Here is a 25,687-nt window from a genome sequence, read left to right on the forward strand (position 1 = left end):
GGGAAGCGAGTGGTGAGAGAAAGGACTCTGGAGGGTTTGCCCTTGTCTTACATGGAGGAGGTAGTACTGAAAACTTGAAGAATCCTGGAGACTCTCATATTTTCTCTAAAATTAGACTATGGAGTTGGAAGATTATATAGAATGGGAGAGAGAGATAGACAGCGAGACAGAAACAGAGAGACAGAGGGAGAGATAGAGACAGCAGAGACAGACAGACAGACAGAGGGAGAAAGACATACAGAGATACAGAGACAGAGTTGGGGAGAGACAGAGAAAGATAGCAAAGAGAGAGAGAGATGGGTGGGGAGGGGGAGGGAACAGAAAGAGACAGAAACAGAGACACAGACACTTTAAACAACTGAGAATTTTCAAACATCTTTGGGTTGCTCTTTCACAAATCTCATTGTTTCAGAGTTGGAGAAGTCCTCAGAGGCTATCTGAGCCAACCCATGTTGTTCAGTCATTTCATTCATGTCCGACTCTTCGTGACTCCATTTAGTGTTTTCTTGGCAAAGATACTACCCTTTCCTTCTCCAGCTTATTTTATGGATGAGGAAACCGAGGCAAACAGGGTTAAGTGACTTGTCCAGAGTCATGCAGCTAGCAAGCGTCTGTGACCAGATCTGAACTCAGGTTCCTCACTGAACTCACTGCACTGCCTTAGCTGCCCTGATAGTCTGCCATCTCCTATTCTTTGTGGGCCAACAACAATGAGCTGTCTTTCTGCCATCATTGCTTCCTTTTCTAAATGTCCATTAACAGTCTCTTTAAAAACATAAAGCCTTTTATAAACTCTGAGGGCCCTTGTCCCAACTCCCACTATCACAGATAGCTCAGGTTCCCCACAGCCAGGCTACATTTCATTATCCGGGTTTGTGGGGTACCTTGAGAGACTGGGGTGATTCTTTAATGTTATCAGTTTGAATTTCCATTGTGGTATGTTCTTCCCAATGTTAACGACTAGTGGCTTTATTTAGCCAATTAACTTCAATTTATTGCGAGAAAGGGACATTAATTCTAAAAATCTATCAAGAATAGAAGTTACAAAGCATTTCCCCCACCTCCAACAGCAGGTAGGGTCACACCCTTTTCATCTATTACCTGAGTCCTTGGGCTGGATCCCAGGGCTGTACTGGTGGACCATGTTTAGCTGGTTATAGTCTTTACATAAACTCTGGCTCCCAGACTTCTGGTGGGCTCACCATTCTGACCTTTTGCAACTTACTAACACAGTCATAGTAGTTTATAATACTCTTTCACCTAAAAGTAAGAAAGGAAAAAAAAGACACAAAGAAGCAAGCCACAGAGACACGTATTCTTGTGCCATCTATCAGCCCCAGGCTGGGGAGGGCCCAAGGCTCCTACACATCCAGAGGCTTACAGCATGTCTCTCTCACTCAAACACAGCAAGTAAGGAAAGAGAAAAAGGGCTCACTATGGCTGGTGAGAGCTTTCTGAATACACACGCAGTTCCAGCTCAGTAGCCTTTCAAAAGTCCACCTCTTCATGGCATGGTTAGTGGCCTGGAACCAGTTATAGAATGTCTGAGAATACTCCAAAGTCCATGTGAAGACTGTATCAGCTGAACAGGCTGTGCAAATTTCTTATGCCTGGCTTTGGCCAGTCCCCTCCTACAAATACAATCTAGAATTTTGCCTAGAATTGAAGTCAAGATCATTCACCTATAGTTTTTAGATTTTATTCCTTTTCTTTCTTCCTTCCCCCTACCTCCCTTCCTCCTTTTTTACCTTCCTTCCTTCCTTTCTTAATATAAAATCATCACATTTATCTTTCTCCAGTCCCGTGGCATAGTTCCCATTCTTCCAGATCTTTCAAAGATGTCTGATGGTGGAGCCTGCTTCAGGTTGTCCATGATGATGCAGAATAGAGAGGCTTGATTCTCCCCTTCAGAGCACGCTCTGGTATTCTGTGACTGTTTTCTGTCCATTGGTTGCATGGTGAAGAAAAGGCTTTTTGGTTGGCTGCCTGCCCAAGAGGTGTGAGAACAACTCTCTGATCTCTGATTTAAATTAATATGAACGCAATATAAAGGGATACATTTGCTCCTTAATTTATTCATTCATTAATAAATACTCAACTAAAATTTGACTTGCCTTGCTCAGGAAAACCTTTATTTGTTTCTGTTTTTTTTAAAATTTATTTAGAGGATTAAAAAGTCCTGCACATCTAGGGTATCTTAGGAAGCCAGTTATTAAAAGAATTTTTCCTGCATTGATTGAGTTACTAATAGTCAGGCTTCTTTCTACCAGAGATTTTTCTCTTTAAAGAGTTCTAGTTTATCTCTATTGAAGAGATTTCAATAAAGGTTTCCATTTTTTTCAAGAAATTTTCAAAACTACCTATATCCTTAAATTTTCTATTTCTCAAATTTACTTTGTGTTTTATTACTATTGCGAGAGGCACCGTGGTCTAGTGGACAGAGAGAAGTTGTCTCTGAGCCAGGAAGACCTGGTTTGGAGCCCTGCTTCTTACACATACTGATTGTGTGATCTGGGCCAATCATCTACTATGCTCAGTTCTCCAGGCATTTCTGAGAAACATATGAGTTGAAAAGAAGGTGTTGGTAGACTTACAATGGTAGAAGTAGAATTTCTTATTGGGAGTTCTCTATATCAACAGTATCACATATCCAGTACTTATCTCCTATATTGTTGCAAGGGTAGAGGTGGGGGGAAGTACTATAAGTCAACATTATTCTAGTCGAATTTCATTTTTGCCATGAAACAATGTTATAATAAGGGGTCATATTTTTGATGCCCCAATTTTTTGGAGAAATCACAGAAATAGTAACTCAAAGTAGAAAAAGAAAGCTGTTGTTTTTTTTGAAAAGCAGAGATTGGAAAGAGAAAAGAGAGAAAATAAATTTTGTTTCTCTTTTCCTAACCCTAAAGTCTATATTCAACCAAGTGCTCAACTGGGAAAAAGTTACTCTAGCAACTTGCTAACTTATTCAATCAGCTTCTCTCTCTCTTTTATAGTCACTCAATTAGTACTGAATTACTTCTTTGCTAAGCCTTGCAAGTTTTATAACCTGGCTGAGACTAACCTATTTCTTAAAGAACTTATAAGAAGAAACTTTTTTTTCTTTTCCAAAACTTTAGAACACCTTTGCAAAGAACAGTTCTTAAGCAAATTTTATAGTAGTTTCTCTAATGGGGAAAATAGCCATTAATCCTAGTCAATTAATGTAAGCAGTCTTCACAATCATCTAGGGTTGTGTCTCTAGAAATGGTTCTGTAAATTGAAATGATGCAAGGAGAATGTGATTCCTCAACAGAAACTATACATAACAGGAAGTTATCTTTGACCAGAGACTTGATATTGAGAAAGTTGATTCATTGAGGACCCCTACTCTATTTTAATCAGTGTCAATCAATTTGATATGATTTTATAAGGGTAGTGATTATAAGTTCTATATATTTGGCCCTAGAGCTGTGAGCTTCATATTTTAAGTTCCCTTGCTTAATCATAGGAAGTTAACTAGAGATCCTATACTCCAATTTTTCCTTGTCATGGTGACTAAGTCCAGTGTCACAAAGGTGACTCAACTCTGCAGAAAGTCCCCTAATTTATTTTTGTATCTATGGACCATTCTCTCTTGTCCAACATGAACAAGTGATCATCTTTTGACCATTTAGTCAGTGGAGGTGCCCCATGTTTTGCCCAATCTGTGATCCCCCAGCTATTATTCCATTTTTGACTCTCAAGACAAGGTCTATCAACCAATGAGATTCTGTGTTTTGCCATGTCTTTTTTGCATATTTGGGCAAAAATAAGCAATGCATTAATCTATACTTTATATAAGTCACATAGGAATATAATTTTGGATAGAAAGGCCTATAATAGGCCTCCAAATTTAATGGAATGTTCATCACTTGTTTGTCAGCTATGGAGCTCACTTACGCAACTATGAGAATACTGACAAAGATATCTCCATCTTGTTTTGCTTAAATTCCATGACTAAACCAAGCATGGATGGTGGCTTGGTATGGGAAGTCCCCCCAGGAGCATATATGTATGTATAGCTCCGCCCTAACCTAAGAAGAAATCTATTCATCCTGTAACCACCTAGTCAGTGGAGTTATTTCCTGCTTTGCCCAACCTGTGACACTGCTGTTTCATTGTTTGCATTTTTTAGCTAATACACCATATGTCAACCAATAGAATTATTCTGTATTTGGTATAACCATTGGGAATGTCTAGATATCTATCCCTACAAAAATTGGGCCCTGGAAGGAAGGGGTATCTCAGATTATGAGAAAGATCTGAGTTCCACTTCACTAGAGGGGACCATAGAACCTTTAATAAAATTCCACTGGCTCAGAGGTCTGCCTCAGTCTCTTTTATTGTAGATTGGACAATTTTAATTCCCATAATATTCAACTAAAAATTTTTTTTTGCCTTTTAAATACATATGTACATACATACACACATACATACATATAACAGTAGTTTCTGGATATAACCCTTCCTCATCTTTCTCTTGAAGTGAACCTACCCTCATAACAAAGAAAAAAGACTTAAGGAAAAACAACCAATATAGTGGCTGAGTCTGACAATGTGTGAAATATTCCTGTAGACTCTGGTAGGCCCCTGACTTTCTACCAAGAAGGGAAAAGTATGTTTCATTACCTGTTCTCCAAGGTCAAGACTGGCTATTAAAATTAGCACTCAAATTTCTTTTAATATTTTTATGTTTACAATATTCTTTTTCAAAAGTTTTAAAAAGTATTTAATTTATTTTGTAAAATATATCCCAGTTATATGTAAAAAACTTTTAATAATCATTTTAAAAAATTTTTTGAGCTTCAAATTTCCGACTTACCTTCCTCCTTCCTCTTCTCCCTCCTGGAAAAGGCAAACAATTTGATATTGATTATATATGTGAAGTCATGTAAAACATATTTCCATATTAGTCATATTGCAAAAGAAAACACAAACAAGATAAAACAATAAAAATGAAGAAAGTGAAAAATTATGCTTCAGTCTGAATTCAGAATTCACCTGTTTTAATTTGCATTTCTCTAATCAGTAGTGATTTACAGCATTTTTTTATGTGACTATTGATAGCATTGATTTTTTTTTCTGAAAACCACCTGTTCATATCTTTTGACCATTTATCAACTGGGGAGTGGCTCCTTTTTTTTTTTTTAATAAATTTGACTCAGTTTCTTATATATTTAAAAATGAGGACTTTATCAGAGAAACTGGCTGTAAAAATTTTCCCCTAGTTTTCTGTTTTCCTTTTAATTTTGACTGCATTGATTATGTTTTTGTAAAAGTTTTTTAATTTCATGTAATCAAAGTTCTCTTACTTTCCATAATTCTCTTTATCTCGTTTGGTGACAAATTCATCCCTTATCAATAGCTCTGACATTTCCCCATGCATCCCTAATTTACTTATGATATCACCGTCTATGTCTAAATCATTTATCCATTTTGATCCTATATATATAGTGTGAGATGTGGGTCTATGCCTAGGTTCTGCTAAACTGCTTTCCAGTTTTTCCAGTAGTTTTTGTCAAATGTTGAGTTTTTACCCCCAATGCTTAGGTCTTTGGGTTTATCAAAATGCTAGATTACTATGAACATTTGCTGCTATATATTGTGCACCTAATCTTTTCACTGATCTATCACTCTATTTTATAGTTACTACTAGATTGTTTTGATGATGACCACTCTGTAACATTGTATAAAACCTTGAACTGCTAGGCTGCATTCCTTAACATTTTTTTCCTATTAATTCCCTTAATATTGTTGACCTTTTGTTCTTCCAGATGAATTTTGTTACTATCCATTATCCATTATTTTTTACATCATCCTGATATAATTGGTTCATTTGTATACTCTCTATATAGAATCCTTTTAACTGCTCTAATAATGTTAAAACTTTTAGATTTATCATCTTCCCATATAGAAAGGTAAACAGTTTAACCTTATTGAGTCCCTTATGATTTCTCTTTCATGTTTACCTTTTTGCTCCTCTCTTGAGTCTTGCATTTAAAAGTATAATTTTCTACTCTCGGTTCTTTTCTTTTCATCAGGAATGCTTGAAATTCCTTTATTTCATTAAATATCTATTTTTTCCCCTTGGAGAATTATACTCAGTTCTACTGGGTAGGCTGCTCTTGCTTGTAATCTCAGTTCTTTTACCTTCCAGGGCATCATATTCCAAGCCCTCTGATCTTTTAATGGAGAAACTACTAAATGTTGTGTGATCCTGAATGAGGTTCCACATGAATGATTTCTTTCTGGCTGTTTGGTATATTTTCTCTTTGACCTGGGAACTCTGGAATTTGACTATAATATTCCTGGGAATTTTCATTTTGAGATCTCTTTCAGGAGGGAATTGGTGGATTCTTTCAATTTCTATTTATCCTATTTATCCAATAATCTATTTCTATTTATCCTATCGATATTCTAGATATCGAAGATATTGCCTTGATAATTTCTTGAAATATGATGTCTAGGTTCTTTCTTTGATCAGTCTTTCAGGTAATCCAATAATTCTTAAATTATCTTTGCTTAATTTGTTTTCCAAGTCAGGTGTTTTTTCTATGAGATATTTCACATTTTCTTCTTTTTAAAAATTCTTTTGACTTTGATTGTTTCTTGATATCTCATGGAGTCATTATCTTCCACTTAATCAATTTTAGTTTTTAAGGAGTTATTTTTATCAGTGGTGTTTTGTACCTCTTTTTCCATTTGGTTACTCTTTTTTTTTTTTTAAGTGTTGCTTTCTTTAGTATTTTTGATGCCTCTTTTCCCAGACTATTGATTGTCTTTTCATAATTTTCTTCCTTTGCTTTCATTTCTTTAACTAATTTTTCCTCTACTACTCTTATTTGATTTTGGAAATAATTTTTTAATTGTTCCAGCAATTCTTTTTGGGTTTGTGTCCAGTTCCTATTTTCTTTTGAGGCTTTGCTTGTAGCTGTTTGGCCTCATTGTCTTCTGAGTTTATCTTAATCTCCCCTGTCACCATAGTAGATTTTTGAAGTCAGATCTTTTTTTGTTTTTGTTATTGCTTTCTCATTTTTTTCCACCCTATTTCTTGATTTGGAACTTTATGTTATTGTTGGACTCTACTCCTAGCACAGGGATGAGGCACTGTCTCAAGCTTCAGGCTTTTTTTTTACACTGCTATTTTCAGAGCTAGTTCTGAAGGGTTGGAAGTTTTGAGTGCTTCTAAGCTAGTGTTATCTAGGAAAGGTGTAGTCACTACTCTCTTGGTCTGCACTCTGGTCCTTATCCAGGAAAGGTCCCTGATTCCTTAGGATTGCAGTCACTCTTCCTCTCTTAGGACTGGGAGTGGTATTTTCCCTTAAGGGCTTCCACTCTCTCAACTTAAAGTTCTGCTCTCCACCCTTGAACTATGACCCAGAAGTAGGTATAGGCAATGAACTGTCAAAAAGCATCTGTTCCTTTGTCCAGTGCTAGCACAAGGTTCCCCTGCAATCTCTTTCTGACCACTTGCCAGGTCCCCTTACTGTCTCCAGCTTGAGAGCTCCTGAAGTTGCTGCTGCTTTTGTTGCCACCACCTAATTCCCCCAATATTGTTTCATCCACATGAGTTCTGTGCCAACTTCCATCTCCCCCTCCAACCTCCCAACCTCACCCTGTACCATGTCATGGAGCTTTCTTTCTTACCTCCTGAGTTGTCTTGGGCTAGCAGAAATCCTCATTGACATTTTTTGGCTCTTCTACTTCACAGATCAATTTAAGGTGTTATTTTAAAGTTCTTTGAAGGCAATGTTGGGAGATCTTGGCAAGTGCTTCCCTACTCTGCCTTTTTGGCTCTGCCTCCTACGATAACTTTTCAAAATATTGCGTTGTATATTTATTAGTATCTTTTGTTCCTATATCACTTACATTTTCTAATGTATCCCTCCCCTCTCAGAAAGGCCCCCTTTATATCAAAGAATAAAAATGACAGGGAAAACATTCAATAAAACTAACCAACATATTGGGAAAAATGGAGTGTCCCATACTCATAGTCCCCCCCCTCCCCATTTCCAGAAGCAGTAAAGAAGTATCATATCTTTTCTTTGGGACAAGGTTGTCATTATAATTTCATAGAATCAGTTTTGACTATGTGGTTGCTGGTATTTCTATTTGTTGTGATCATGTTTATTGTTTTCTTAGTCTGCTTATTTCACTCTTCATCAGTTCATATAATTCCTCCCATTTCTCTGAATTTCTAGATTTACCATTTTTTATTGCAAAATAATCTTCATTACATTCATATTCCATAGTTTGTTTAGCTACTCCCTAAACAAGAGACCACCACTCTGTGATGCCAGATTTTTAATAGAAGTTGTAGAATTTTAAGATGGGCTAGGACCTTAGGCATCTACCTGTCACCTGTCATTTTTATTGATATTATATTTAGCAAAATCTAAATTATATTCATACACAAAGTTTTCTAAACTGTAAATCAATTAAATAATGGTTAATTGCACAAAATTTGATTTACTATGATATGGCATACTTGTGCTCTGTACAAAATTGTGTAATTCCAGGCTAATTTTTATTGCAAAATCACAAAATGAAGGAATGTCCTCATCAAAGTCATAAAATTTAAATTCTTTGGGAATATTTTTATAGGCATATTCAAGTATATATCTAGGGATCATAGTGTCACAGATTTAGAGCTGGAAGAGATCTTAGGACTCATTTATTCCAATCCTTTCCTTTTATAGATGATCCTTCCTTTTTATAGATGAGAATCATAGTGTGACTAGCTCAAGTTGTACCTTTGCATAGGCAATCTCCTTTGCCTGAGGGCACTCCCTCCTCATTTCTGATTCTCAGAATCCTTATTCTCTTTCAAGGATGTCTCAGATAAAATGCCATCACCTCCAAGCAGTCATCCCTGATCTCTAGTTATTCTCCTACCTCAGATAACCTTGTATTTACTTACTTTTCAATTGTCAAAGTACTCTTACTCATGTAGGTTTGGTCATATCATCCTCCAGCTCAAAAACTGACCTGGGTTCCCCTTTGCCTCTAAGATAAAATACTAGCTCCTTAACCAAGTCCTTCCCAATCTGACTTCAGTTGAACTTTCTAACTTGATACTATAATACTCACATTTATTCACTCTATGTTTTAATCAACCTAGACTAAATAGTATTTGTATTTGTGTGTGTGTGTGTGTGAGTGTGTGAATCTCCTGTCTTCTATCTCTTCTCTGCCTGTAATTTGCCTCTTTATTTATTATTATTTGAGTCTTGTTTCTAGAGCAAACTCTAAACTAACTGGTTGCTTCAGAATGTCTCCAATCTCTCTCCTTATTTCTTATCTAAATGTCCCTTTAAGGACTTGGATGGGTCTATCATTCTTATCTGATTTGGAAAATAATTTTTTTTAACTCTTCCAAGAATTCTTATTGAGCTTGTGTGCAATTCACGTTTTCCTTTGAGGCATTGCTTATAACTGTTTCTAATTCATTACTTTCTTCTTAGTTTGTGACTTGATCTTTCCCATCACCAGTCATGCAGGTTGGGGCTCCAATAGTTAAATTGAGCTATCAATCAACTTATAAATCAATTTATCAATGTATAAAGCAACTACTTTATGCCAGGTTCTAGTGTCCAATGTCCCCTTTCCTGTAGTTCCTGGCCAATGAACTCTAATTTTGTTTTTGTTTTCTGTTTTGGCTTATAATCAGACTCTTAAATGCATCTATGTGTGCTACTTTCTTCAAAAGCCTTTACTCCCTACTTATATAACACCACAGTATAGATTCTGGGGATTGGGGAAAAGAGCCTTGTCTCCTGAAAATCCTGTTTCCCCACTTCATCCTACTTAACCTTACTCAATCTTTTGAGTATCAGTTTGTACAGGTAGCTAGGTACTTTCATGGGATTACTCAAGGGAGATCAAAGAAAGAATGAAATCTCCAATATTCTCAAACACATCCTTAACAATATTGCCTGTTCAAAAACAAATCAAAGCCAACACAAGATAAATTGGGCTATTCCTGTACTAGCTAAAAAAAGGAAGTTTATTGTTGATTATAATCATGCAATATTATGGCACTCTACATTGCTCTACTACTCTTTCTCCTTTTTTCCAGGTATTTGGTCACAAGATGAATAAAATCAAAATAGCAAGAGAGTATAATTTCAAGTGATTTGAAAACCATTTAGAGTTTCTAGGGACTTCTTTTAAATATATTAAACAAGGCCTTCACTTGATCTCTAATCTTCAGTAATGAGGTCTTCATTCATGTGTATAATGCTATGAAATTTTCAAAACATATTCATATCTATTATCTTCTTGGAGCCTCATGTGAGTTAGGTAGGGAAGGTCCTATTAATCTCATTTTATAGACAGGAGAAACTGAGGAACAGAGCTGGTAAATCACTTGCTCAAATAAAACCTATGCTTTTTTGATGTCCAATTCTTGTCTGCATTACTTCTTTTTTTTCATCCTGTATCCTTACAGTGAAGGGAACACTTGGAAAGGTAGTTAGGTGGTATAGAGGTCAGAGTGTTGGACTTGATGTCAGCAAGGCTTGAGTTCAGTCCAACCAAATCCAGTCAAATCCACATTATCTGTGTATCTCTGGGCATGTCACCTAATTTCTCTGTGTTTCAGTTTCTTCATCTGCACAATGAGTAAAAGTAAATAAATAAATAAATATGTGATAGTACCTACCTCCCTGGGTTGTTGTGAGGATCAAATGAGGTAATATTGGTAAAGCACTTTTCAAATCTTAAAGAGCTACGTGAATGTTAGCCTAGCTGTTATTATTAACAACAGTATAAAAATCTCACAATCACAGAAAAGATGCATTACTAAAAGTCTGTTCAGAGTAAAGGTTAAAAAAAAAAAAGAGGTCTAGTAGAAATATGGCCACTGAGGGTTCTCTTTTCATAGAGGGAGGCCTGGATGTCACAGAAAAAAACCTCCAGATTACCGAAAGATGTCCTTGATTCACTCACCTCTCTCTAAAGAGGCACACCAGGAAATGTTCCTTCGTCCTTGGGATGAAGCTGACCCTGACAAATGTGAGTAGCGGGGACAAGGTATTCATTCATCAAGCAATTTATCCCATTTAGCAATGACCTCTGTTAGGTTAATTCAAAACTGGGGAATAATTGCTAAAAACACCAGTCTTACATGGAACTGTCATGGAAAATGCTTTTTTTTCCCCACCATTCCAGAAGAGGATATTTTTTCTCCTTCGCTTAATAGCATGCCTACTTACATTGACTTACTATGCAAATGGCATTTTGGTTTTCTGAGAATCCTTCCACATTATACGAGAACTCAAGTCTGCAAAGAGTAACTTCACGATCCTCGCTCTAAGGCTGTCAGTACAAAAACGGTATAAGGGATATAATAAGGAGTCTGGAGGAATGTGATTGGATCCATGAGAGACACAAGCTACAGGCAATGATTCTGGGTTATTTCTATCAGCCAGCGATAGTTCATCTATTTCATTAAAAATATCCTAAAGTGAATACTATCTGAGGGTTTCTCACAGGTTATGCTTTATTAGTGCAAGCAAACAATTAAATGTTCTCTAAAGTTATAACTGTATCATTAGTATAATGATTTCTGTTCATGAGCTTTATTTTCCTTATATGAAAAATAAGGTATCTATTTCCCAGGGTCACTTTGAGACTCAAATGAAATTACACACACACACAAACACAGACATGCACACGCACTCTCTCTCAAAAAAAAATATATATATACACTCAAAGTGTATGTATATATATACATATAAACATATATACACATACATATACACATATACATACACATAAAATATATGTGTACATACCTATACATGTATGTATACACACATATGTATTGTATTTGTATACATAAAGTACTTTGTACTGCGTGTGTCTGTATGTGCATGTGCCCTTGTGCTTTTAAGAGTGTGCTCCTTTCTGACTTCTACAAATGTGCAGGAAAGCTATGGAGACTAAGACGCAAGGGCACATCCCACTTTGCTTTTGCACCTTGAAGTGGATGGTCTCCTTTTTCAGATGGGAATACATCCTTCTCAGACTGAATTCGTACCCAGCATAAGACTCTTTTGGATGTAACTGTATCATCCTACCCCTTGTAAAGGATGTCAGGACTTTGAGTTACAGTACAAGCCTGACCACCTCACCCCCTACTCACAAAACTTAAGAGGCTCCATATCACCTCCAGGACCAAATCCTCTGTTTGATGCTTAAAGCTCTTCATAACCTTCCTGCCCCGTATCTTTGCAATCTTCCCGTGTCTTATGACTCCTTTCCTTCCCCCATCCCTAACATGTTCTCTGTGATCCAGTCATACCAGTCTCCTCAAATTTCCTCAAACAAGACACTCAGTCTCTCTACTCTGGGTGTCTTCTCGGCGCTCTCATATTTTCTCTCTCCTCATCTCCACCTTTTAGCCTCTCTGGCTGCCTTCAAATTCCATCTCAAATTCCACCTTCTATAAGAAGCCTTTCCTGATGCCCCTTCATTCTAGAGCTTTTTCTCTATTGATTACCTCCAACTTATTCTGCATACATATCTTATTTGTACCTAGCTGTTTGCATGCTGTCTCCCCCATGTTGTCTTTTGCTTTTCTTTGTATCCCCAGTGGCTTAGCACAGTGCTTGATGCTTGGTAAAGACTTAATCAATTTTTATTAACTAACTAGCTGACTGACCAAATAGTTCACTGGTACATGAAAAGACCAGCAGAAGAGAGGAACTTATCTTTAGATGACAGATTGCCCCAGCCAGTTAGTCAACAAGCATTTATTAAGCACTTACTGTGTGCCAGGCACTGGGCTTATGCCCTGGGGACACAAAAAGAAGCAAAAGATAGTCTTTGCTCTCAAGAAGCTCATAATCTAAGCTATGTATAGGATAAATAAGAAATGGTTAACAGAGGGAAGACACTAGAATTAAGAGGGGTTGGGGAAAACTTCCTGTAGAAGATGAGATTTTAGTTGGGGCTTGAAAGAAGCCAGAGAAAGTAGGATGGAGAGATGAGGAGGGAGAGCATTCCAGGCATGGGGGCAGTCAGAGAATATGGTCAGGGCTGAGATGTTTGTAGAACTGCAAGGAGGCCAGTCACTGAATCAAAGAATATATCGAAGGGAGTAAAGTGTAAGAAGACTAGAAAGGCAGGAGAGGGCTAGGGTTTTGAAGGGCTCTGAATCAAACAGATTTTGTACAAGATGTTGAAGGTTATATGGAGCCACTGGAATTTACTGAATGGGGGCATGACATGATTGGATATAACTTTGGCAGCTGCATGGAAAATGGATTGGAGTGGGGAGATCTGGTTATTGTAGTAGCTCAAGTGTGAGTTGATGAAGTTCTACAGTATCAGAAGAGAAGGGGGTGTATGTGAGAGATGTTACAAAGGTAAAATCAACAGAACTTAGCAAAAGATTGGAAATGTGAGGTAAGAGATAGTGAAGGATTGGGGATGACCAAAGCTTTGGAGCCTTGGGGACTGGGAAGATGGTGATGCCCTCAATGTCAAGTCTGTAAGGGGGAAGGGTTTAGAAGAAAAGAAAATGAGTTCAGATTTGGACATGTTGGATTTAAGATGTCTAAAAGACAGCTGGAGATGTGAGACTGGAGGTCATAGAACTTAGAAGAGGTAAGGCTAGATATCAGTCATTCATTTGCACACAACAGGAGAACCTTAGAATTAAAAAAAAATTGAGAATAAAGAAACCCAGAGCTATTTGGTTATTATTGAACCATTGCCTGGTCATTGCCTAGCCTTCAGAGATAAAGATTTGGGAAAAGCATTGGTTAGTCAGTGGAGGTTAGAGTGATGTCACTTACCAGGGGGATCCAGTTTTGTTCCAGGAAAAAGTGTCAAAAGGAAAAGCTAAACTTCTGCTTTCCTACCTCCTTCTGAGAAGACCCAAGCCTTAGAGCCATTGAGAGTTTCCTGGTAGTCTTAGCTAGAGTTTTCTGCCTTTTCTGAAAGAACAAAGCAATACCCAAGTCTAAGATTGTCGCTAAGCATAAACTTGAAAGTGGTGGAACTCACAGCTTCCCCTCAAGACATAAGCCCAGGGAGTCCAGCAGTGAAACTTGTCCAGCAGAGATGCTCATCAATGAACTTTAAGTGGAACTTACAAAGAGAAAAAGGATAACAAAGCCCTATAGTTTTAAAGTTTAAGTTAGCTTAGCCACATGTATCATGTATCCTCTCTATATATGTATCAGTACCACTTTATTTTAAGCTTGTGCTCATTCTCCCCATGGATGTGGTGTGTATTTGTAGTAAAATATGCCGAGGGTAGATTTTTTTCTTTTATCTTTAATTTATGAAATAAAACAAGCATTTCCACAGCACAGTACAGTAAAAAAGATAATTGCACATGAAACTGCAAATCTAGTATGTACAATTTGCTATTCTTTTTAAAGATACAACAAAATTATCTTGTAAATTTTTTTCACTATTTTTCTCCCCCCTCCACTCTAGAAATGTTAATAGGGTGGATATTTTATATTTTTGTTCCTTCTATGCCATTTGAATAAATAAATTTGCTAAGATCTAGTGAAGTTCATTGGCTAATTCTTAATAGGAAGCATACCAGTGGGGACCCTTGAGCTATAGTTCTAGAAGGTTGGTACCACAGGGTATATACATATTTGAACCCTTCATCCCCTATCTATAACTCAGTTGGTGAACATGGGAGAAAATTAGAAGAGTAGCCTAGAGCCCAAATGTACATGTACATTTGCTTCTGACCCATGTTTTCATTGGTATGAGGAACTTTTGATGTGTAAACTCCCTCACAACCAATGAAATTGGCAGCTTATTTGTACCTTACAGTTTTAGAGTTGCTTGAATCACAGAGAGGTTCAGTGATTTATCCTGCTTCACATTTGCCTTTTTAGAGATGAGAGAATCAAGAGTATCTTTCTAGAATCTAAAGACTTTTCTGTGGAGTCTGGGGGTTTCCCCTACAAAAGTAAGCAACTGCCGAACATGAGTCTTCCTGACTTTGAAGAAGTCTGGCCCTCAACATCATGCTGTTATATCTCAAAGCACTATGACAGTAAGAGTTAATATTATTAGTTGTCCATTAAAAAGAAAAAAGGTTTTACCAACAATTTGTTCTTCCTCCATACTTTGGCCCAGATAATACCCTGTAAATGAACCTCAACACAAGTCATGACTTCTCTTTTTTAATTTGTTCAGTAATGTAAAATTAATCAAGCAATAACAAAATAATAATAGGAACCCTGAGAAGTATATAAATGGCATATTGCTGCAAAAAAATTAATAAATTGTGATGGTCAAGAATCCTAAGCAGAAAGGAAACTGTGACATTGACAGGACTTTTGTAAGTTTCAGAACCATAACACTGAAGTAGAAAATTAGAAGTCATCTAGTCTATTCCCTTGCCCTCAGATAGTTCCTCTTACAAATCAAGTAATTTCATACAGATCAGATTCTTATCATGTCAGAATATAAATTAGGTGATACTAAAACGAAAGGATAAGAGGAATTGTAAATTGTGTCAATCACAAGTCCACAAGAGCTTTCCCCCAACTTTTTAAAGGCTAAATATAATTGTAATCCATGTTACTTGTTAAATTACATATTTTTGGTTTTTGTTGTCTTTTAATTAGGGAAAAGTATTGTACTTGCATATGCCATGCAAGCAGATTCTGGAACCTGAAATAGACTGAATAAACTAGCTGAATCAGAAAGTTCTAAACATAAATGATTCTGGTACATTTGGGATTCCAGAACGGTGGTGGTTCAATCCCTTATGTCCATCTGATAAATGAACCCTAGGAATGCCTTGATTTCATCTTTCAGGCTTCTTTTTGAATCATTTTACCTTCTCCATATTGTTTCTAGCACCCATTTTCCCCATCAGCTATCAGGAAGCTCAGCTAAAACTATTGCCTTTGAGCTATCTATGTCTCTCTATGGTCATGTGCAGGAGTCACACACACAAAAAGAGCTTACTAGGATGAGCTAATGCTTTCCCAAAACTCCACAGTCTGCAGAGAGAAATCACTTTTTAAAAATCTCATCTTCTGAAAAGATAGGGGAAAATATTAGCGATTGCAAGATATTCAAGGAGTATTTAGCCCTGAAGCAGGTTACCAATGGAGATTGTAGAAAATATTTTATTTGCACCAGAAAAGGAAAAAATAGAACAATTCCATCTGGCTGGACATGGTTTAGGTATGAGCCTGCTTTGAGGGAGAAGAATGGACTTTTGATTCTATGATACTATGACTTTCAATGAGATTTTCCACTTTGAAAGACTTGAGATTTCTAATCAATATAATAAACCAACATTTCAGAGGACCATAGATAAAGTATGCCACTGACCTTTTCATTTTTTTCCTACAAAGTGATTATTTCAATTCAAATCAAAAAAGGATTTATGAAGAGCTTGGTGTATGCAAAGTACTGTTCTAGTCATTAAAAAATATAAAGACAGAAAGAAAAACAGTCCCTGTTCTCATGCAGCTTACACTCCATTGGGGCAGGGACTGGAGGCTGGAGGTGGGGAATACATAATATTTACACAGAGAAGAAATAATGTAACTTGAAGAGGATGAGATCACTAACATCAATCTGGATCAGGAAAGGCCTTCTCCAAAAACTGGTATCTAAATTGAGCCCTGAAGAAAGTTAAAGATTCCAAAGGGCAGAGGTGAGGAGAGAATGGATTCCAAGCACAGGAAATAGACTGTGCAAAGAATGCATGGAGTAGGAGGTGGAGGATCAGTTTAGCTGGAATATAGAATACATGAAGGAGAAGAACTCAGCTCACATCTCACTCTTCATAGGAGACCTTTCCTGGTCTCCTCTCCCTCCTACCACCACCATCACTGCCTGGGTCTTCTCTAGGATATTACCTTCTCTTTATACTATATATATCTTCTAGGCCAGGAAGAAGCACAGACAAACAAAGCAGCTTTGAAAATTACAGGGTGAACTTAGACTTTTTAAAAAGCAAGCTATACCTAATTGAGCCATATAATGCTCTCTCTCAGTTCTGTACATGTACATGGAAAGGCTCATTTTATTTGATGTTTCTTAAATTCAGAATATTAAATTAAATTCAGATAATAAAATAGGTTGTTTCTTTGACCCTTCTTTTATCATTCTCCAAAATAGTGACATTGCAACTTTGTGAGATCACAAATATCTAACTTGGAATCTACATTCCTTTTCACTGAAATGAATCAAGCATTCCAGGCTGGATGCACACATTTGCTACGTACAGGATCATATCCAACTGACCACAAGATCAGGGGACCAGCTTTTGGCAAGATTTTGAAAGAAGTGAAATTTGTGATGGGTGCCTCCTGCATCTAGTTCTCTTTCTTTTCTCCCTCTGAGATATTCTTTCTCTGTACCTCCTTCAGGAGCTTTCTTCTTCCTCTACTAAAATCTACTCAAAGGAAAAGTTCCTTCAATCATTTCCCTTAGTGTGATTCAATTCTTATGTTTAATGAGAAGAATTGTATGCATCAAGGAGCAGGTAGGAGAGGTACATGGATATTTGGATGAGACTCAGGGTTCAGAATGAGATATATATATTTTTCGGACATGACAAATAAGAGAATTTTTTCTCCCTCAATTATGCATATTTGTTACAAGATTCCCCTCTCCCCCACCTCCTTGGTGAGGTGAAGTGAAAATTGATTCTTCATTAATTTTTTAAAAATGTGTACTTGGTTGGAAGTGGGGCAGAAATTTTTTCCAACTTCTGAAGTCACAGGCAAGGTAGCCATCCACTTATGTCATAATTAATAGAATCTTAGAATCGATTAGAAGAAGCTTAGAGGTCACTTAATTGGCCCTGATGAGATCATTTGTGCATTAAAAAAAAAAACTAAACTCAATCCCAAGGTATATTACAGAACTTATTCAATTAAACAAATATTTACTAAGCATCGGCCATATACAAGGTACTGGACTAACGGCATTGGGGCCAAACAAAAACAGGACAGATGCTGCCCAAACGGAGCTTACACTTTCCTGGGGGGCTTGATACAACATATATTCTAATAAAGATAAGTCAAGGTAATTGGAGGATGGAGAGAGAATTAATACTTGGAGAGGATCAAGAGAAGCTTCACAGAAGAAGAAGCATCTGAGACGAGCCTTGAAAGAAGACAAAAATTCTGAAAAGCAAGGTGAGGAGGGAATATATTTCAGACACGGAGGTCGGCCTCTGCAGATGTATAGAGATGGATGATGGCATGTTGAGTTCAGGGAATACATGCTATTTGTTGTTTAGTCATTTCAATTGTGTCTTACTCTTCATGACCCCCTTTGGGGTTTTCTTGGCAAAGATATTGGAATGACTTTGCCATTTCCTTCTCCAGTTTATTTTACATATGAGGAAACTGAGGCAAACAGGGTTAAGTGACTTGCCCAGAGCCACACAGCGAGAAGCTGGATTTGAACACATGAAGATGTGTCTTCCTGACTCAAGGCCTAGCACCCTATCTACTGTGCCTCTTACTAGCCTCTTAGGTATAGGATATACCACACCTCATGGCAATATTCTTAGGATCATGGAAACATACATTTAGATTTAGAGCTGAGGGTAGGCTTATGGAGATCAATTAATCCGACTTCCTCTTTTTATAGACGAGGAAGTTAAGGCTGTAAGATACTGCCCAAGAACATACAGGTAACAAGAGGACACAGGCAGGATTTGAACTCAGGTCCTCTAACTGTGATTCCAACACTCTTTTCCCTGTAACACTATTTCTTGCTGCAGGGGTAGGACTAGGGCCTACAATCAGCTCAGTGAATTACTTTCAGATTTTAATGCTCTCATTCCATTACTGTGGAAAATTGAGAGCTGACTGTTTCGTAATTAGGAGCTGTGTGAAAAGATGCAAAGATGTGTGGGTGTCTTACACCTGCCCTGGAAATTACTCACTGCACCAGCTACAGAGAAAATCTCAAGAGTGACTCTAAAATACACACATTCATCTAGGAAGGCAAGTTTCTCCATACAGGAAACACCTCAAAGCACATCTTCAAGCAGTGTTATCCTGAGGCAAGGACTCAATCAAGCAGAGGAAAAAGACATTGCTAATCTCACAGAATTCAAGGTATTGTTTTTTCCCTTTGACTTGGCAGCAAGCTTGAGGTTATTCAGATATCTGTATGGCATATATTCATAACCGAACTGGGAACCCTGATCACTATTAAATTCAATTCAGTAAACATTTATTAATCACCTACTATGTGCCAGGCACTGTGGATACAAATAAGAAAAAGAAAGTCACTGACCCCATAGAGTTTACAGCCTAATGGGGGAAGGAATATAAAAGTAAGGTGAAAAGGGCATGGGACAGAGAGGAAAGAGTTGTAAAAGTTCAGACCCCTGTGTTGTTGGGTGTTTGTCCTTCATTTTCAATGATGATGTCATGGGGTGGTATCTTGACTAATGGGTGAATTGGATTTAAGTGAGGCAGAGTTACACAAAGTCATCAGCCACATGTTCTCTTCCAGAGTCACTGAAGTCCAATGGCAGGACAAAAGTCAGGACAACTGGTGATGACCCTGAATGCAGTGAGAGACCTTGGCATCTTACATGTCTGACCAAGTTCTGAGCTCTCCACCATGGCCTTCATGGCTGCTGGAACAAATTGTACTTATCTGTTCATTAGGCCAGGGGAAGTCTTCATATGCTTGGGGTAGACACTCTCTAATTCACTGAGAGGTCTGAGGACTATTGGTTACCCTCAGCTTGGTTTAGCCCGTCTGCCAAGATGATTTACCAGGGTATGGTGACCGTATATGCTACAGCTTCTTGGAGCCATAGGTGAGAGTTGTTGGGTAACTGGTGGACACCAAAGGTGGATGAGCAGCCCTCACACCCACAAGCCGAGGGGAGGGGTAGAGCCTTCATAGGAAGGCTTTTAGAGGAGTTTACAGCTCTAGCCTCCAACCTCCAATCAGAGGGGAGAGGCAAGAGAGAGCCAAAACTGAGTCAGTCAGCATGGTGATGAGATTTCTGGTGATTAGCTTATCCTGGGAGGGTGGAGGGTGGGAGGTGGGGTGGTGGGGGTGGAGAATATGTTCTTTGGAGTTGATGATGGAGAAAAGAGAGATCTAATTATCCAGGAGAGTTCCACAGTCCTTTGAATAATCATCAGCAACAGTATCTTAGCTCTTATCAATATAGCACTTAAAAATTCCATGCACTTTGATATCCAGTCCTTCATTTGAAGGACTTTTGAGAAAGACAGAGAAAACCTTATGATCTCCATTTTATGGATGGGAAAATTCAGTCTCAAAGAGGCTATGACTTGCCCAAAGTCGTACAGCTAGGAACTGGTGAAGGGAGGGTACAAGCTAGGCTTTCTGTCTCAACGTCCAGGGAGGACAAGGAAAATTCAGCAGGAAATTGGTCTGAAATGAACCAAATGCTGTCATGAAACATACTAATTTGCTAAACTTTTATCTAAATCAAACCAGATTATAAACTGAGAGAAAATAACCATCCTTACCTCCTCCAGTAGCATTCAGTAAGTGAGTTATAGTTAGAATGATTCTTAGATATTTTCTAAAATTATTGAACTAAGTTATTTCTTCAGAGGCTGTAGCATTCCCAAATATGCAGTCATATAACATGGCTAGAAGGATGTTTATGTTTAAAGACGAATCTTTGTGTCAGAGTGAAGCTTGGAGTCACCAAAAGAACCGCATAATTGTCAGAGGTAATCCAATCTATCTCCTCTTATTCAGTTCTGGGTCCAGATCATGGTCCATCTGCATTGGTTATCCAGGATCTATGTTCTGATGAACCTGTTCTATGGGTCAATCATCTAGCTGCACATCAATAGCCAGAATCATGCTTTATCCATTTGATTTTTCCTGTGTGGAAGGAAAGGCCAGACTCTTTTGAATGACTATGAATCTCATTTAGGCAGCCCTGAAATGTTCTGAGCTTGACTCTGGGGCACAAGGTTATTCATTAAATAGGTTCAGTCTCACCACACTCAGGGAATTCCTTTTTGATTGGGACTCTCACATAATCTTTGAAGAATTAAAGTTGCAGGTCACCATGAGAGCAATGGAGAGGGCTGTGGTAGGTGTAAATAGGCTGCAAACTCACTGGTGAAGAATTATGCAGCACAAGCAGCATCGAGGACATCAGGGGAAAGTCTGGTCACTAGGTGATGGATTCTCTAGCCATGGCAAGCTATGAACAACAACAAAAAATTGTCCTGTGCAACCAACCTCTTCCCACTTCTACAGTGATGATGATAAATAATGGCAGAAAAGAAGGTATAAGGTACAAAGAATCATGCAATTTTTAAATAATCACTTATTCATAAGTTATTTGAACAATAAGTTGGTCAATACACTAAATCTGAGATCTTCTCCAGTGAATCACCATTATTGGGAAAACTGAACTATATCAATATTGATATTCTTCAATAAATGAAACCAGAAGATAAAAGCTAGTTGCAGATAAATGTAAGGATGACTCACATGTTCTGTCTCTCTCTCCATCCATTCATTTTGAAATCCAAATTCTCACTCTCCTTCCAGCCCCTGCCCTATGCATTGAGAAGGCAGGCAATATGATAGCCATTATACATGTGAAGTCATGCAAAACATTTTCCCACATTAGCCATGTTGCAAAAAAAAAAAAAAAGAAAAAATGATGAAGAAAGTGAAAAAAAGTATGCTTCAATTTGTGCACAGAGTTCATCGATTCTCTTTTTGGAGGTGAATATCATTCTTCATCATAAATTCACAGTCTGTTTTTGGAGAGATCCATTTAAGTTGTCATACTTGCTCAACTGGGCATCTAAAGATAAGAAGAAACATCATTTTATGAGACATCTGGCTTTTTCTTCTTATGACGCTTATGATGAGCATAAACAAAAACATGACCATGAGGATAATTTCAGCCAAGGCACCAATATCTGCTATTAGGGATGAAGAAGTAAAAAAAGTCCTGTGAGGAACCTGAGAACAGCATCCAAGTCAAATCACTAAGTATTTTGATACCTGGCTCCAGCAAGAAGATGGACATAGGTGAGGTTGGAGGAAAGTATGCTAGTAAATAGAGTTCAGATCCAAGAAAAAAGAAACTCCAAATACTTAAAGACTCCTCAGAAGTCACACATAGATATTCTGAAAACTTTTTAAAGAAGAACATCAGAAAACATGGGACGTGGCAAGCAGTGAACAACATTATGAAAAAAAAAATGGAAGTGACTATTTTGTAACAGACAGGAAATGATTGGTGTCTGATGTGGGAGCCATTTCAGAAACAGTCATTTCAGAACAGTGCAGTCAGATTATAGACTAGTTGAGAGCAAAGACATAAAAAATAAAATAAAAGCCCCAGCATCAAAGTAGAAGTGATAAAGAAGAGAAGGCACTGTATATAATAGCAGGAGCTTCAACTTGACCAGTTCAAACAAGCTGTCAGTGCTGAAAAATGGGAAATACAAAAAGGCAAAGAGATTGACACTGAATATCACCATTTCCTGTCAAAGTTTATCTCATGCAAAGTAGCTGCCACAAAAGGATGGTAAAGAAGAGAAAGTGACTTTTGCAAACCCTGCTTCTACTTGCCAAGCAGAGAAATGGCAGATGAGGGCAATACTGGTTTGGAGTATTAAATCTTATGGAGATGATCGACAGGAGATTGTAGAAGTATCACATCATCAAATAGTAAAAAACAACGGAGGCAAAAACAATTTGTAAAAAACCTTGGCGCACTACCCTATTATGATGAGTCATCCCAAGAGCATTCATAGATGAAACTGAGAGAACCACACATAAATGGAAAATGGAACCAATCAATTTGTACTTCTGTATTGGTCTATTTTCTGCATGAATGATAAGGCAACCAGTGGATTTGGATTCTCACACTTCAAGTTCTGATATACTATATCATGGGACAGCTAGATGGCACAGTGGCTAGAAAGTTAGGCCTAGAGTCAAGAAGATCTGAGTTCAAATCCAGCCTCAGATATTTGCTGGCTATGTTGTTTACCTCAGCTTTATCATCTGTAAAATGGTGAAAAACTAGAGAAGAAAATAGCAAACCACTCCAGTATATGTGTCAAGAAAACCCCAAATGGGGGTCATGAAAAGTCAGATGCAAATGAAAATGACTGAACAGCAAAAACTGTATCAAGTTGAAATGGAAATCAGGAAGAGGTAATCAAGAATAATAATTGGATCTAATTGATTATGTGGAGGAGGAAATGCACGTAAAACAGAATAATAGTCTCGAAAGCCAGACGTCTCATAAAATGATGTTTCTTCTTATCTTTGGATGCCCAGCTAAGCAAGTGTGACAACTTATCTGGGACTCTCCAAAAACTTTGATGAAACAATTAAATAATTTTCCTATAAGATAAGTAAGGGAGGGGGAAAATTGTGGAAAATTTTAGTGCTATAAAAAGGCAAGTCAGAATATATCAATACTAACCCATATGCCTTCTTAATGAAAGCTTTATGAGAATGATCAATACATTTGTCAAATATATCCTTGATGAAAATATGAGAAGGGAAGAGGTAGGGTTTCAAAAATGATTTTTTACATGCAGAACACATCTTTACAGCTGCAAAATTAATGGAGAACTAATGAGAATACGCATCCCCATTGTGTTTCTTACTTGTTGACCAATAAAAAAATTGGATTCAGCAGAGCAAAATGCAATCTCAAAAGACTCTTCTCCACCAAGAAATCTTTCATGCTTATGTTAAGGCCATAGAAGATTTTTTTTTTTAATAGATGATTACTTAGTTCAATCACCCTCACTTTATTAACTTCAAAAGAAGAGATAAAATAGGGAGATGTATGTTCTCCAAAGGAGATTATTATATAGTTATTATGGAGGATATCCTGTGTAGGGAGGGCCCCAGTGGAAAAGAGATTCCCTGTAGATGGTGAAGTGCTCTATATGCTACTGACTGTGAATGGTCATGTGATAGCAGCAAGCTCCAGAACACGACAGACACATTAAATTAGATCCTCTGAAGAGATCAGCCTAACAACCCATTCAGCAAAGACCAAAAGTGGTGAAAATACCTACTGTTCAGAAGATGTCATGCATTTAGTGAATCCACTTAATATATTTCTACATATATGTGTGCATGTGTATGTGAGTGTGTATTACTTAGATGTATAACAGGCTGGATCCAAAATTGAATGGAAGGAAGAGAGGAAGGATTGTATTTGGAAAATAACTTGTGCTTTGTAAAATCCTTAGATGCTATTTTCATAAAACTATTTTTTCAAGACTAATATTGAATCTACTGGTGATTTTATGATTGTGAATCCTGGAACGTCCCTGTATCTTTCCTTTTTTCTCTTTTCCTTTTCTTTTGTCATTTCTTTCTCCAGCTCATTTTACAGATGAGAAAACTGAGACAAACAAGGCTAAGTGACCTGCCCAGGGTGACACACCTACTAAGTGTCTGAAGCTGGATCTGAACTCACAAAAAAGCAACTTTCCTGATTCCAAGCCCAGTGCTCTATCTACTACACTACCTAGCTAACCAAATTCTACCTCTGACATACACTAGTTGTGTGACCTTAGGCAAGTCACTTCACCTTTGAGTGCTCCAGGCCAGGGTTGTCAAACTCAAATAGAAATGACGACCACTAAACCATATGTAAGGACCTCTGTGGACCACGTATTGAATTAGAAAATCACAGATTTAAAGAGAAAAGGATGCACGTGGACAAAAACATTTATAGTAGCTCTTTTTGTTGTGGCAAGGAATTAGAAATTGAGGAGATGCCCATCACTTGAGGAATGGCTGAACAAGTTGTGGTATATGAATGAAATGCTATTGTACCTTAAGAAATGGTGAGCAGGTGGGTTTCAGAAAAACCTGGAAAGACTTGCATGAACTAACACTGAGTGAAGTGCGATGACTAACTTTGATAACCTTAGCTCTTCTCAGCCATATAAGAATCGAAGACAATTCCCGAAGACCCATGATGGAAAATACTTTCCACATCCAGAGAAAAAACTAGGATCTGAATGCAGATCGAAGCACACTATTTTCTCTTTTTTGTTGTTTTTTTCTCTCTCATGGTTTTTCCCTTTTGTTCTGATTCTTCTTTCACAACATGACTAATGTGGAAATATGTTTAATATGATTGTACATGTATAGCCTAAATCAGATTGCATGCTATCTTGAAGAGGGGGGAGGAAAGAGAAGGGGAAAATTCAGAACTCAAGATTTTATAAAAGTGAATGTTGAAAACTAATATTAAACAAATAAACATTTTAAAAATAATTTTAAAAAACTACAGATTTTTGTATACTTCATCATCATTTTCATCTTCATACATCAACACATTGAACCACTAGGAGCTACATTCTACTCTGGCTCAGGCTGTGCTGAGGAGCATTGCAAGCCATTTGTGACTTGTGGGCTCTCTGTTTAACTCTTCTGTTCTAGGTAACTCTCAGTCATAAATTTCAGAAAGGTGCCAGCTTGATCAGCAGTGGGAGTTACCTCATCCAGGAGTTTCCTGTCCCAAAGAAATCACATGTCCAGTCCCTATTCCCTGTAGAATCTGATTAGTTTACCTCACTAATCAATAATAATAGCTAACATTTACATTTCACTTACCATGCGCCAGGCACTACGTTTGATCTTCACCACAGACCGCTGAAGTGGGTACAATTATTATCCC

Source organism: Notamacropus eugenii, chromosome 5, assembly GCF_028372415.1.
Source record: "Notamacropus eugenii isolate mMacEug1 chromosome 5, mMacEug1.pri_v2, whole genome shotgun sequence".
NCBI lineage: Eukaryota > Metazoa > Chordata > Mammalia > Diprotodontia > Macropodidae > Notamacropus > Notamacropus eugenii.